The 12,891-nt window shown below is 42.6% G+C and overlaps 1 long non-coding RNA gene across 2 annotated transcripts in view; it reads left to right on the plus strand.

Moving 5' to 3' along the window:
• Window positions 1-1,271: 1,271 nt before the first annotated feature.
• Window positions 1,272-12,891, plus strand: part of LOC117551516 — a 53,744-nt gene continuing 42,124 nt past the window's right edge. For both annotated transcript variants that reach the window (XR_004569804.1, XR_004569803.1), the window contains exons 1-2: window positions 1,272-1,442; window positions 1,642-1,739. This is a non-coding gene — a long non-coding RNA (uncharacterized LOC117551516). The remainder of the gene's footprint in view (window positions 1,443-1,641; window positions 1,740-12,891) is intronic.

The following is a 12,891-nucleotide window of genomic DNA, read 5'->3' on the forward strand; positions in this document are numbered from 1 at the left end:
GTCGATGCGCAAGCTGTCATCCAAAGAACAGGAAGGTTTAGCTAGCGCCTCACTGCAATCTTTAAAGGTCGTTTTCTCAAAATGAGTTTTTTCTCCTACTCTGAGTTCGAAATTTCAACTTCAGTAGCACGTACATACACCAAACCTTCCAGTTATATTCCTATCAATATTATGAAGGCTTTTACAGAAGGGTTTGTTCATATATCATTCATAGCCTGAATTATACAACATTGTATACCTAAAAACATGGTGAAAATTGATATTTTAGGGCTGTTGACAGTATTTTCTGATTTATGGAATGATAAAAAGAGATATCCAATATCCCTTCTGTAAAAGCCTTAGATACTAATATGACTACAAAATGAAACAAGAATTTTGAATCTGGCTATATCCAAAGTTCAGATTTCGATTCCTGAAATGTGTTAAAATATGTGCATATTTAATGAGATAATGGGTAATTTGCATATTTAAACATGCTATTTCAGAAAACTTGTAATACAAAAGACAATTGCCTTATTTTAAGTAATTAACTGGAGAAATTTCTAGCTGATACCTTTAAGTTAAAAAAATTACCCTATTCACCTGGGGTGTCTCGCCTTAAACTCTTAGTTTTGCTTGATTCTGAGAAAGTGTTGCTTTATCTTTATGAAACAAAAATATTCCCATACAGGGGGGGGAGCGGCGCTGATCAGAGGGACAGTGATCGCTGTCGCTCTGTCCTTACAAGCTTTAAAAATGTAGTTCTCGTCTGATCATGGCAATAGAAGTTTCATTTTCTGAGAGCCAAGAGTTTTTTTGTTTAAAATCAAGCAAAAGGACGAAAACAGGAGTCCATGTTTATCTCCGAATGCACGGTTGCAACATCTGACTGATTTTGATAGAGCAGGTCACACACAGCATTGACCCAGCTTTACTTAATCATTTTTGAATTTCACAAAGCAAGCAATGAACCCGTTCACCTAAGTCACATATTGCAATCAGATGGACTCCATACAACAGGATTTAACAAAACAGTTTTTATATTTTCCCAATTACAAAGAATAACAACAACCAGAACACACATCAAAACTGCCACAGCCCTTCCAGATGGCTGTTGTGTCTGCAACACTGTACATCTGCCATCATCCGTAGAAGACGGAACACACTGTCACGATACACTGGTTCGACGTGGCTTTCCCTCTGTGTCCCTTCAGCTCTGACGCCTCAACTGCTGCTGTCACGGTAAAAGCACACTGCGTATCACTACCCAACACTTTCCATACTGACACCTGTCAAATCACAGCTGCAGTTCCAGCACCAAAGAAAAAATACTTCAGATGCTTCAGAGATTCTCTATATCAATCTGACCTCCACATTGTGGCCATTAATAGCCATGATTGAAGAGCACAACAAATATTCTGGATTTCCCTCGTCTGCCCAGCTGTGTCCTCCAAGTCTTCCAGGTTAGTTGCTAGTTTTTATTAGCGACCTTTATTTTTGTTTGACCTTGCCTGCTCCCCCAGTTTGTAAGTGTTTATTTGTAACACATTTGCTTTAACTTAATAAAGTGCCTTTTGTTTCTGCTTTGACACTCACCTCTTTAACTCTGCATTTGGGTCCTGATTCCCTCCCCTGTGACAGTTTTGATACATTTTTCCGCAGATGATCCAGGCACTGAGGATGTTAATAATCCCAAAACAAGCTTCAACTACGCGAGGACAACCAAGACACGGATGAAGCACAACCTCAAGTAAACCAAAGTAAGGGCTGCTTTTTGTCAGAAGGGATTTTCAGGATCTCTCAGGAAACATGTTGGAATGTCAGTCGTGGTTGTGGTCGCTTTTATGGGATTTGTTGATCTTCATTCAATATTATTATTAAAAGGCTAGTAATCATCTGTGTTTGGAATGCCGCCCTAGGCCAATCATTCTGTATTACACAAGACAAATAAAGTGATGGTTTGGTAAGTAGGAGACAGGAGAGACTGTAAATCCTCATTCCAATGATCCATGGCTTTTTCAGTTACAGGGAGTTTCGTAGTGAAGCAAAGGAAAGAGCACCCTCAACCTTGCAATTACAGCCCATAATCATAACTCAGCGCCACGACAGCTCTGTCCTCCTATATTTGGCCCTGGTTTCTATTGGTCCTAATGCAACACTAAACAAACAACTCATGTGCTTATTGATGTGCACTAACATCAGTGGCGTAACTCTTGACGGTGCAGCCGATGCAACGCGACGGGGCCTAGAGCAGGCCAGGGGCCCATGCAAAACAAAACATATATATTTTTACATATACTTTTTTAATATTTAAAAAAAATAAAAATGTTGGGGCCCCAATGGCATTGACCGGTTCACGCAGTCTTCAAAGTAACCAAGCAACCTAAATTAATTTGTAATTTGTCTGTCCAATGACCTTGCTCCCTTTCATGTCATGTGATACCTTGCGTGACGAGCGAACCGTTTAATCTACCTCAAAAGTTATAGGTATTGCAGCAGCAAGTTTGGCAGCATTATAAAAAATGTAATAGCTTGCATTTATAATGTACAGCAAACCAAAGCACAAGAGCAGCGCTCAAAAGAGAAAGGACAGGAGAGAACAAGGAGATGTAACAGCTAAACTCTTTTTTTTGTCATACTTCGTCCTGGAAATCGAGCGCTAACGTTAGCAATGTTGACGTGCAGACGGAGCCGGAGGCTAACGATAGCTCATTTGCCTCACCACCATCATTGCCATCTAGCTCCACAAGTGAAGCTGTATCCGTGCAACCTTCTTCTCCAGCCAGCCAGGAGGAGAGGCTGGATTTGGCTGTGTCCGGCGGTGGTCCAACAGTTCCTCCAATGGCCCCAACCGATAGGGGACTCTATGGCGCTATTGAGAGCCCCGATGCCAAGATCAAAATCTGTATTATAGCAACTGGTCTATGTAGGCCTACCGGCCCATTCCCCAGAGACAAACATCAAGGAAACAGCTTTAATCCTCTTCTTAGTTCGCTGTGCCGTTGTCAGGCTGTGGTGGTCTGAGGCCAGGGCAGGCTGTTGTTGATAGCCTATACATGTGGCGCTTCTGAGTGGTTGTGTATGTCCGTGCGTATGTGAGCGCATGCACTTATGTTTGGGGCGATGGCGGGGGGCGCCCCAAAACAATATTTGCACCGGGGCCAATCACAACCTTGTTACGCCACTGGCTAACATGTAAACAGATGGACCAAATCCTATGACCCAATATAGCTCCTTCTCATCTTCAGTGTCACAAAGAATAGTTGCCATGCCACTTCACAAATGTGGCCCTTCGGGGGTTAGAGGCAGTGGCGGTTCTAGAACATTTTACATGGGGGGGCAAAGGGGAGGCAAGAGGTCATGCCAGGGTGGCATAGGAGGGCGGACAGTACGTGGTATTTTATACTGTATATAACCTATTTATTGTTAATTCATGCCCTAACACAAGTGTTCTTAATGCACAAGAGAAACAAGGTGTTCAGACAAACAATCGGGTGCCCTTTGAGTCCCCCAAGCTTACCTCAACCATTTTAAATGAAAGAAAACTACAAAATGCATTTTAAAGCAATGAATTAATGGAACAGGTTGTTTTGCATTACAATGTAAAATTAAATATATATTTTGTTTTAAAAAAAATTGGTTGTCTTAGACAGACATATTTGCATGTCTTCACTAAGCATTATTACATACTAATTTAATATTAAACAAATCAAAATGGCCAATTATCCCAAAATGTTGCTGCTAATATAATATGCTTGTCAACTTTAACTGATCAAAAATCAATTCTGAAAAAATACTTGAATTATCTATGAAATTGTAATATTGTCCCTCAGTTTGTTTCAACCCCGTCACACCATACCATTTACCCTCCTATTAAAATAATGGATCAGTCCATTGCCTACTTTTTGTCAAAAACTTCAACCCTGTTACATTTGTTCAAGGAAATTCCTAGTAATTATTTATATTTTGTGCCTGAGGTGGGAACATGTAAGTAGTCCACTACCAGATGTTATGACCAAACATTTTGGTTTCATTTTTCAAAGATATAAAGACCCAAAAGGCACCCGATTCAGAGAATACTCAGAATTCTGCATACTGTAAGTACTTAATTATAATTAAGTACACAAATGACATCACCCATCTCTTCAGAGAGCTAAAGGTGAGCTGTGCAGCAACACATTTCAATCAATATTTGTCAATACTAAGAGCTGCTAGATTGAGCTGCTGTAATGGAATATGTAAGGAGAATAAGAACATACCATGTGGTCCAGCTGGAGTCTCATCTGCCTCCTGATCCCTGCCTCTGTCCCTCTTTCTGATACTTCATCTTTATTCCTCACAGACATTTCTTCTTCTTCACTAATGTCTTCATCTCCTCCTCTTCCTCCTGCTCTGACCCTCCTGGTCTCTTCATCTCCTCCTCTTCCTCCTGCTCTGACCCTCCTGGTCTCTTCATCTCCTCCTCTTCCTCCTGCTCTGACCCTCCTGGTCTCTTCAGCTCTCTTTTCATTTTCCTCTTTCTGTTCGTCCTGATCACTAGGGGCGGACTGGCCATCTGTAGAATCTGGAGAACCACAGAACGGCCGGTCGTCAAGGTCCGTTGACGGCCGGCCGGCCCTTTAAAAAAAAAATTGTTTAACGTCATCATTTAAATTGCACTGACGGCCGACAGAGGGCGACAGCGGCCGCTAATGCAGTTGTGTGGTTCTTATCTGTCAAATAATCACACACGAAGAAGAAAAAAGACCGGCCACACGAAGCGAAGGGATTAGACGCCGCGGCAGACAGGGAGAATGAAAAAACATGGATACAAATCAAAGAAAACAAAAATAAAAAGGTGGGGCCGAGAAGGCAAGAGAGAAAAAGGTGAAGTCACTCGCAGGTGAAGCATATTAATGTCGCAAATTGACAAACCTTTTTGGCAGCAGCGCTGCTACAAGCACTATCATCAGCAGCTTAGAACAAGTGCAAGATGATGAAGAGAATGATGAGGGCACGAGTTCAGATATACAGCCAGCCTCCTGCGTTCATAATGAGGGACAGAGAGTTGAGCTGGTGGAAGAACCATCTCAACTGGCACATACAAGTGCAGAGCAAGAGGTGGGTGAGAATTATCCCTTGAACTCAGTGGCGTTTTCTCCTGGACGCCAAGGGAAGCCAGGCTTCCCCTGTTTTTTTGGATTGTAGTTATAATAAATAAATAAAAACACTTTGTTTAGTTTCGGTAATTATTCTGCCGGCCCATCTCTCCCCCATTCTCATTGAGTATTTTACAAAGAGTGAAACAGCGCCCCTCTAGATGTTATGATGAAACAGTATTGCACTCTCTGTTGCGAGAGGAGGCTAGCCAAAATTGGCTTCCCTTGTTGAAAAGAAATTGAGGGATTGACCAATCAGATGAGGCTCACTCATGCCTCACAATCCAATCAAATCGCATCAACTTCAGTTCGTACCGTAACAATTAGCTTTATTTAGCAATTATGGAGGGTGGAGATTTGGAGTATTTCATCAAAAATAATTGTACTAAACTTCTGCTACAGCAGCAACTAAAAATGAAATCTGATGACAGGCCAATGCCCAAACTGGAGCTGTGTACAGAGAGGAAAAAAGGAGCGAATCGGACGTAAAACTTTAAATAACAAACAGCGGATTTCTAACATTTGACATTTCATGTGGCCGGACTGGGTCAGTTTCCAGGGCTGAATTTTGGTCCCAGTCCGCCCCTGCTTCTCATATGTCTTTTTGTTGTTGTTGAATCACTCCTATACTCTGGCCTGCAAGAGTCTACTTGTAAAAAGCACTGGTACAAATGCTTGTATAACTTTACACGTTAGGGCCATGTAGCCTAGCTAATATGTAGCATATCATAAATATAACATCAGAAAGTATTGATCAAGCGCACACAGGCAGCTGTGTTTGGATCCAGTTTTTACGGTAAAGGATGTATCCTGGTTTAATTGATCTGGCCTCATGGCTGTGATGTGTAGTTTACGTGGATTTAATAGTAGGCTACCGCGTAGTTTAGCAAAGTGATCGATCTCCCAGCTAACGCTGTCTGCGCAGTATTTTGTAACGTAACGCCCCAAACAGCGCCCGTCTGTTAAACGCTATCGATTCAAACGGCAGCGTTTTATTAATATTTAGTTTCAAGCTCTCGTCCTTAGTAAAAACAAAACTAGTGGAAAGGGAAATGCTCCCAGGGGAAGCTGATCCATAGATGCTGGGACAGCTCGCTCCCTATCTGCAGCGCTGTGAGCCGCGGTCTGTGTGAACGCCGCTCCGCAGTTTAATGCAGGGCCGTAGCAGCGTTTTTATCGGGCCTAAAATGATATTTAAAATAATTCAATTTTAACTAATGTTTTGTTTTGTTGCTTGAGAAGCTTGTGGAAATAGTGTAGGTTTGTTTTAGTACAGTTTTAGGGAAACAAAAGTTAGGGGGGGCAGCTGGGGGGGGCAAGGCTCTACAGCTGCCCCCCCTTTCCCCCCCGTAGATCCGCCCCTGGTTAGAGGCCTTTCTCTTTGTACGTTCTACTTAATGTTTTAATGCACTGCGAAACAGTAGAAAGCAACAATAACAGGAAATACTGCAGAGAAACGGAGACAGAAAGAAAGACCATCTTTCAAGACCTTTCCTCGTCATCCTTTTTTTCTTTGTAATTTTGGTTTCTCTTATGTTTGACATCAAAGATGTTGAAATTGTTTTCCCCGAAGTTGTGTACTCTGTAATTATTAATCTGCCTTGCAAGACGACTGCCTTTGGGGCAAAGTCAGACACAAAAGGCCCCTTTCTGCATCTCTAATGTGGAGCAACACACAAGGAAGAAAGGAAGAAAAAAGGAAGAGGGAGAAGAAAAGGAAGTGCAACACTGCCACCAAACTAAAAGTGTGAACTTCCAGACAATAGTTGTAAACTTTGAAAGACAGAGAAAGAAGTCGGAAATATTAAAGCACAAAGAGGGAAGGAGAAGGTGAGGCAAGGCTTTAAAAGTGCTCTGTTGTTGTGACAGTGCCAGGTGACGGAGGAGTGACTGGAGGCAGTAATGAGCTGCTCATTTCTTCCAGGCTCTCTCAGCTCCTACTCTCTTCTTCACAACTTGAACTGATTAGTCACCATTTACAGAGCTGCAGCCTGCGGATGGTGAGGATGTGGCAGTGAAACATTCAAAGAAGGTGGCAGCTTTACACTGTTATATGTCTCTGTTTGTGCACATGATAAAGCTCAGCCTGTGTCTATAAGACTTCCAACTACAGTTTGACAAGAAGGACAGCCTGAACAGAAATGATCTACAACAGACAGTCCAGCTACGGTTAAGAATCAGTAAAACATGCCAATAATGTAAACTTTATTGTTTTAGAACTTTTAATTTGGATGTGCTTCACAATAAGGGACCATAGACAGAATAACATAACACGTTTTGGAGTTATAAAAAAACACACTGGATACAAATGGTTTAATAAAAAACAACATTCAAACAAATTAAATAAAATGCATTACATTAGATAAAAGGAAAACCTTTCTATAATTGTATTAAAATTAAATTAGAACATATTAAAAACAGTACCCAGTGTATATTGTGTATTTCTTTTCAGAAAAAACTCCTCCATAATAAGAAAGATTAAAACATTTAAAACTATATTTCACTATAATGTCTTTCACTCCTTATGTATTGCATTAAAAAGAGTCGTAAACAATGTATTGAATATGTATATGCTGCTTGTGTTGCAGAAGTATGTGTTATACTACTTTTTGCATTGTACTCCATGACAAACTAATTAAATTAATATACCAATTACACAACAGCAAAAGGAATTAGTTAGCTTACTTAAGTAAACTACTCTTACTTAAATTAATATATTTGAGCATTATATCCAGGGTTGGTAGGGTTATTCTTAACAAATGTCACAAATACTAGTTATCTTTAAAAAGTAAGAGTAAGTTATGAAACCTGATTACTTTCTGTCACTTTTGGATCACTTCAATATCAAATGCAATGCAAATAAATACAAGAGAAAAATATCAGTAAGATGTTTTTACCTAAGTTTATTATGTAAGACAACAGAACAATGATCATTTCTGATCCTAAACCAGAAATGATTTTATTATAGGAAAACATAAACCAACACTGACACACATGAGCACATACACACACATATTGGTTCACCTGAATTAGAAACAGAACAAATGAACCAAAAGTGAAAACCATAAAGCAGATTCAGGCAGTGGGCATTTAGAATCACATTTACAGTATTAGCGTACAGAACAGTACAGCTTGCAGAGAATAAATATCGTCTGATCCTTTACAACAAACACTATATGCTTTTCTTTATCCTGCTAGTTATCTCCAATCTTTAGAAATGTAACCAAAATCTCATTACTTCTTTTTTATTCAACTGTAAGGGAATACAGTTATCTTCTCCTGTATCCTGATTAAGCAATAACATTACCTTTAATCCGTTCCTCCCTAAGCCTGCGACCGTTCAGCTACAGGTTGTGATGTGATGACCTTGACAGTTCCCTCACAGGTCGGTTTATTCCTTCGCCCCCATCGTCTCTGGCTCACTATTTGCTTTCCTGTGTCTGTTTTGAAAGGTGCATTATGTTGTGTTGAACGTCGTGTGCTTTTCACTGTAAGTCTTCAGCAATCGGAGCAGTTTTACCTTTCTTGACTGTGCGTAGCGCTACGGAGGAGGCAGAGCTGACATGGTGGCTACACTGAGGTGCTGATAGTGAAATCCCATTAACTGCCCTCCCACTTACGCCAAACTGACATCAATGGGAAGAGCCAGAGCAGGTGGGTGGTCTGTCACTCTCTCCGAACTCTCTGGCAGCAACAACCTGCCTCACACACACACACAGCTGGGAGAGCATTCACACCTCACCGTTGTTGTGCTGTCTGTCACTGATAGTGTCTGTGTGTGTGGAGTGGCATTGACGGTGACGTTGGTGGGGGGATTTTGTGTTTTTTTGTACAAAAAGCCTACAGTTTAATATGATGGACGATAAGACAGAGCGGAAATACATTTGCTTTCTGTGGTGGCGAAGTCGATAGGGACTTGGCTTGGCAACTGGAAGGTCACCAGTTCAAGTCCCGGCAAGACCAAGTGCTACCGAGATGTCCCTGAGCAAGGCACCGTTCCCTACACAGCTCCCCGGGCGCCGTTCAAAAATGGCAGCCCACTGCTCCTAACACAGGATGGGTCAAATGCAGAGAAACAATTTCCCCACGGGGATTAATAAAGTATATCAAATTCTAGTTTCAGCCAAGACAGAGGTGGAAGGAGACACATTCAAATAAAAGAGTGATCCAAGAATGAGCTGCAGAAGTGAACGAACCATTGCATAAAAGGAGGAAAAGGGGAATACCAGCTTCTACGTGGCCACCAATTTAAAATGGTTTCTGGTCAGAGGAAGTGGCAGGAGTGGATGCCCAAATTAGAGAGGTTTCAGTCGGATCTTAGGAAACCCTGTCATCCTAAACATGCCGGCATTCCAGCGTGGAGCGGCATGGGAGCAGGAGCCACCCGGACAATGTTTGGTGCAGACGAGATGAGAGGGCCCCGCTTCGTGGTGGATTTTCCGGTCCGAAACCACAAGGCACTTGGGAAGACCAGGGGCCGTGAGTCTATGGATCACAGCCGGGCCTGTTTGCTGTTTGCTGTCAACATGCTGCCAGGGAGGTCCCCATCAACAGTCGAAAGTCATTCTCGCTCACAGAGATGAATACATTCCTCACCCTCGTAACATTTTTTGATCTACATTCACACAGATTCCAGACGACATGCTGCAGGCCTCAGGTTGTTTTCTTTGGAGGAGTGCCTTCTTTTGAAGAAGGGTGACAGTTTTAATAGCAAAATAAATTGAACAGGCGTTGTTGGGATCTTTTCATTATCACTGTTTCTTTGCCCATATTGTAGTGTGACAATAAATAGTTGTGCACAGACTTTAAAACTTCCATTGTACCTACTCCAACATATTAGGCCGCTGGGTAGGGATTAAAGACAATCGCTTCTTTTTTGTTACACCCTGTTCTTCCAGATATGATCGCACTACTTATCAAAGTGAGTAAGTGGAAGTGAAATGTGTGTTGTTTAAAGTAAAGCGCATGAACATATGGAATTCGATTTCTTATATATTTATTTGAGTGTGTGTGAAGAGATTCGACGGGAGTGAACTCATCCAGATGCTGTGACATTCAAACCAAAGCCAGATGAAAGCAGCTAAAGGAAGAGAAAATACTAAAAGGTAGGCAGCTACACCCGATAGAACAAACAAGAAAAATAATACAACAATTATACATTCATCACCATCAAAAACAGGCTTCTTGCTTCCACCCCGTGAGACTTCTGACTACTACTGTCAGCTGTGCAAGGCATGCATACATTAGCCCAACGACAATCACAACTATAAACAGCAGAGGAGAACAAAACCCGCCTCCCCCCGCCTCTCATTGTGCGCCTGACAGCAAGGTCACGCGAGTCAAGATGAAATATGACGCAAGCATAAAGCGACGCGACAGCTCGCCACAGATATTATATCAGATGAAGAAAACAACTCCACTTGTAATGAACAACATTTTCCTCCTCTTGTTTACAGCTGAAGGGCCTTGATGTAGCAAGAGAAGAAGAGGGGCAGCGGTGGGGGCTTATGTTATCTGTTAAGCTTTGCCTGTCCAGTGCATTACGAGTCCTGCATCGCTCATTTCATGGCGAATGTACTGGAACAGATTATCAACGGCTGGAGAGAGAGCGCGGGAGAAAATTATCCACCGATTTATTTACTTTATTCATTCAGCAGGTTTCTCTCTCGCCGCCGTCCACACCCCAGAATGATTTCTCCGGCTGTGCAGCTTTACAGAGAAACACTTCTCTTTGTCTGAATAAGCAATCTAACTTTTCTACACACACTGTCAAAACTGCGGAGACAAATTCATTTTCTTGGGTTTTGGAGTTGCACCATCAACAGATGGTGCATTTGTTGTCACTGTCAGCCTGGTCTCCTAATTGTTATGTTCCCACTGCCCTAAATTGACATTACGTTTGGGTGATAACTTATGCCCCGGCCACACGAGGGACGAAAACGGCCGTTTGCGTTACTGTTTAGTGTCATATAGACCAGTGATTCTCAAACTTTTTTCAATAATGTACCCCCTTTGAAAAAAAAATGCAGCCATATACCCCCTGATCAGCGCAAAAACAATTTGTTAGGGAAGAAATGCCTATATAAAGAGGTACGGTGCTGCACCATCGGTGTCTGATTTATTAAAACAACAACCTTGTAACTGAGAAACACTTAAATGCTACATTTCAAATGTTTACAATCCATCACTAAATTCATGGCAAACCAATTTTAACATCATGCAATAACACTAAGACGACATTAGTTGCATTGAACTGATCTTTTTAATAAGTTGTACTTACAATGTAGTGAAACATGGGCTTGTGCTTCACTGAGGATCTTTGTCATGCTGACAGGGAGGCCACTGCAGTTATTACACTTCGCGTTTTGAAATATGTGTAACTCTGTTAATATAAATGCTCAAACTTCCTTACTTTTCCTAAAATTGGTATTTATTTATTTTTTTAATTAACATAAAAATAAATCTCACGTACCCCCTGCAGTACTCCAACGTACCCCTAGGGGTCCGCGTACCCCCATTTGAGAACCACTGATATAGACCATTCGGCCATACGAGGACGACCGAATACGGCACTAAACGACTGAGGAAACGATAACGGGTCCCAAGGTGGATAGAACGGCATACGCAACGCTCTGGGGGGTCAAACGGCTCCGTGTGTGCGCCCTATTCGAACATTTTCTGATAGTGATTGCGCAATAGCAATAGCCCCACCTCTTCTGCTCACCTCCGCTTACCCCGCGCCATTGCTGATGTGTTTCGCCACCAACAACAACAACAACAATGGCGGATCGCAGAGTTGCTATCGTGCTCCGGACGCTACTGACCATGCTACAGTTTTTTGTGCAACATCTACAGCAGACTTACACATCCAGGGGGGATCTTACTCGCTGCTTTTGTGGATATATACTGCAGCTTCAGCGATCATTTTCTGATAATGATTGCGCAATAGCCCCGCCTCTCCCCACCTCTGCTGCTCACCCCCGCGTTAAAGTAAACTGCATACTGAATTCAGATTATTTATCTTTCACTCGATATGGACATAAACGCGAGAGAAGTCTAATCTGACAGGACGGAGACACCTCTCAAACTACCTAAACTAGTTATAAATATGTTTATTTTGACTGTCGGCCGGGTCACTCATTACTGGATCAGCTGCTGCATGAGACAGACACTGACGCTGTCCAAAGAGAGGGTGGAAAAAGAGAGGCTCCGTGTATTTTTATTATTATACGTTATTCATTTGTTTTAAAGCTCAATAAATAACAAAGAAGACCTTTGACCGGCACTTTTATAATTTTGTCGGAAGATTTAAACTTTAATTTACGTTGACTGGCGAACAACTCTGCCCGGTTCCCTCGGCCCCCACCGCGGAGAATAAACAGAAGGGCAACCATGACAACCATGCTTCTTCGCTGCTTTTGTGGAGGAAGTTACAGCGCCACGTACAGGCTCCTGCATATGTACTGCAGCTTCTCCAGCGGTTGGAGCTAAACGGAGCGGTCTCGTGTGGGCAGACATAGGCTTGTTTGAGACAAGCGAGACCTGCGCAGACCTGCGCAGTTGCGATCAACGTCTTGCTAGTGCGTTGCATGATGGTTAGTCATTTTGTCCAACTTGCTCTGGAGGCCCGCCTACATGAGACGTTGAAATCTCGCGGGACAAAGACGCCCGCAGCCTTGAGAGCGAGGCGTGGCGAGGCGCGGCGAGGCGCGGCGAGGCGCGGCGAGGCGCGGCGAGGCGCGGCGAGGCGCGGCGAGGCGCGGCGAGGCGCGGC

This window comes from Gymnodraco acuticeps, unplaced genomic scaffold (assembly GCF_902827175.1).
Source record: "Gymnodraco acuticeps unplaced genomic scaffold, fGymAcu1.1, whole genome shotgun sequence".
Lineage (NCBI taxonomy): Eukaryota > Metazoa > Chordata > Actinopteri > Perciformes > Bathydraconidae > Gymnodraco > Gymnodraco acuticeps.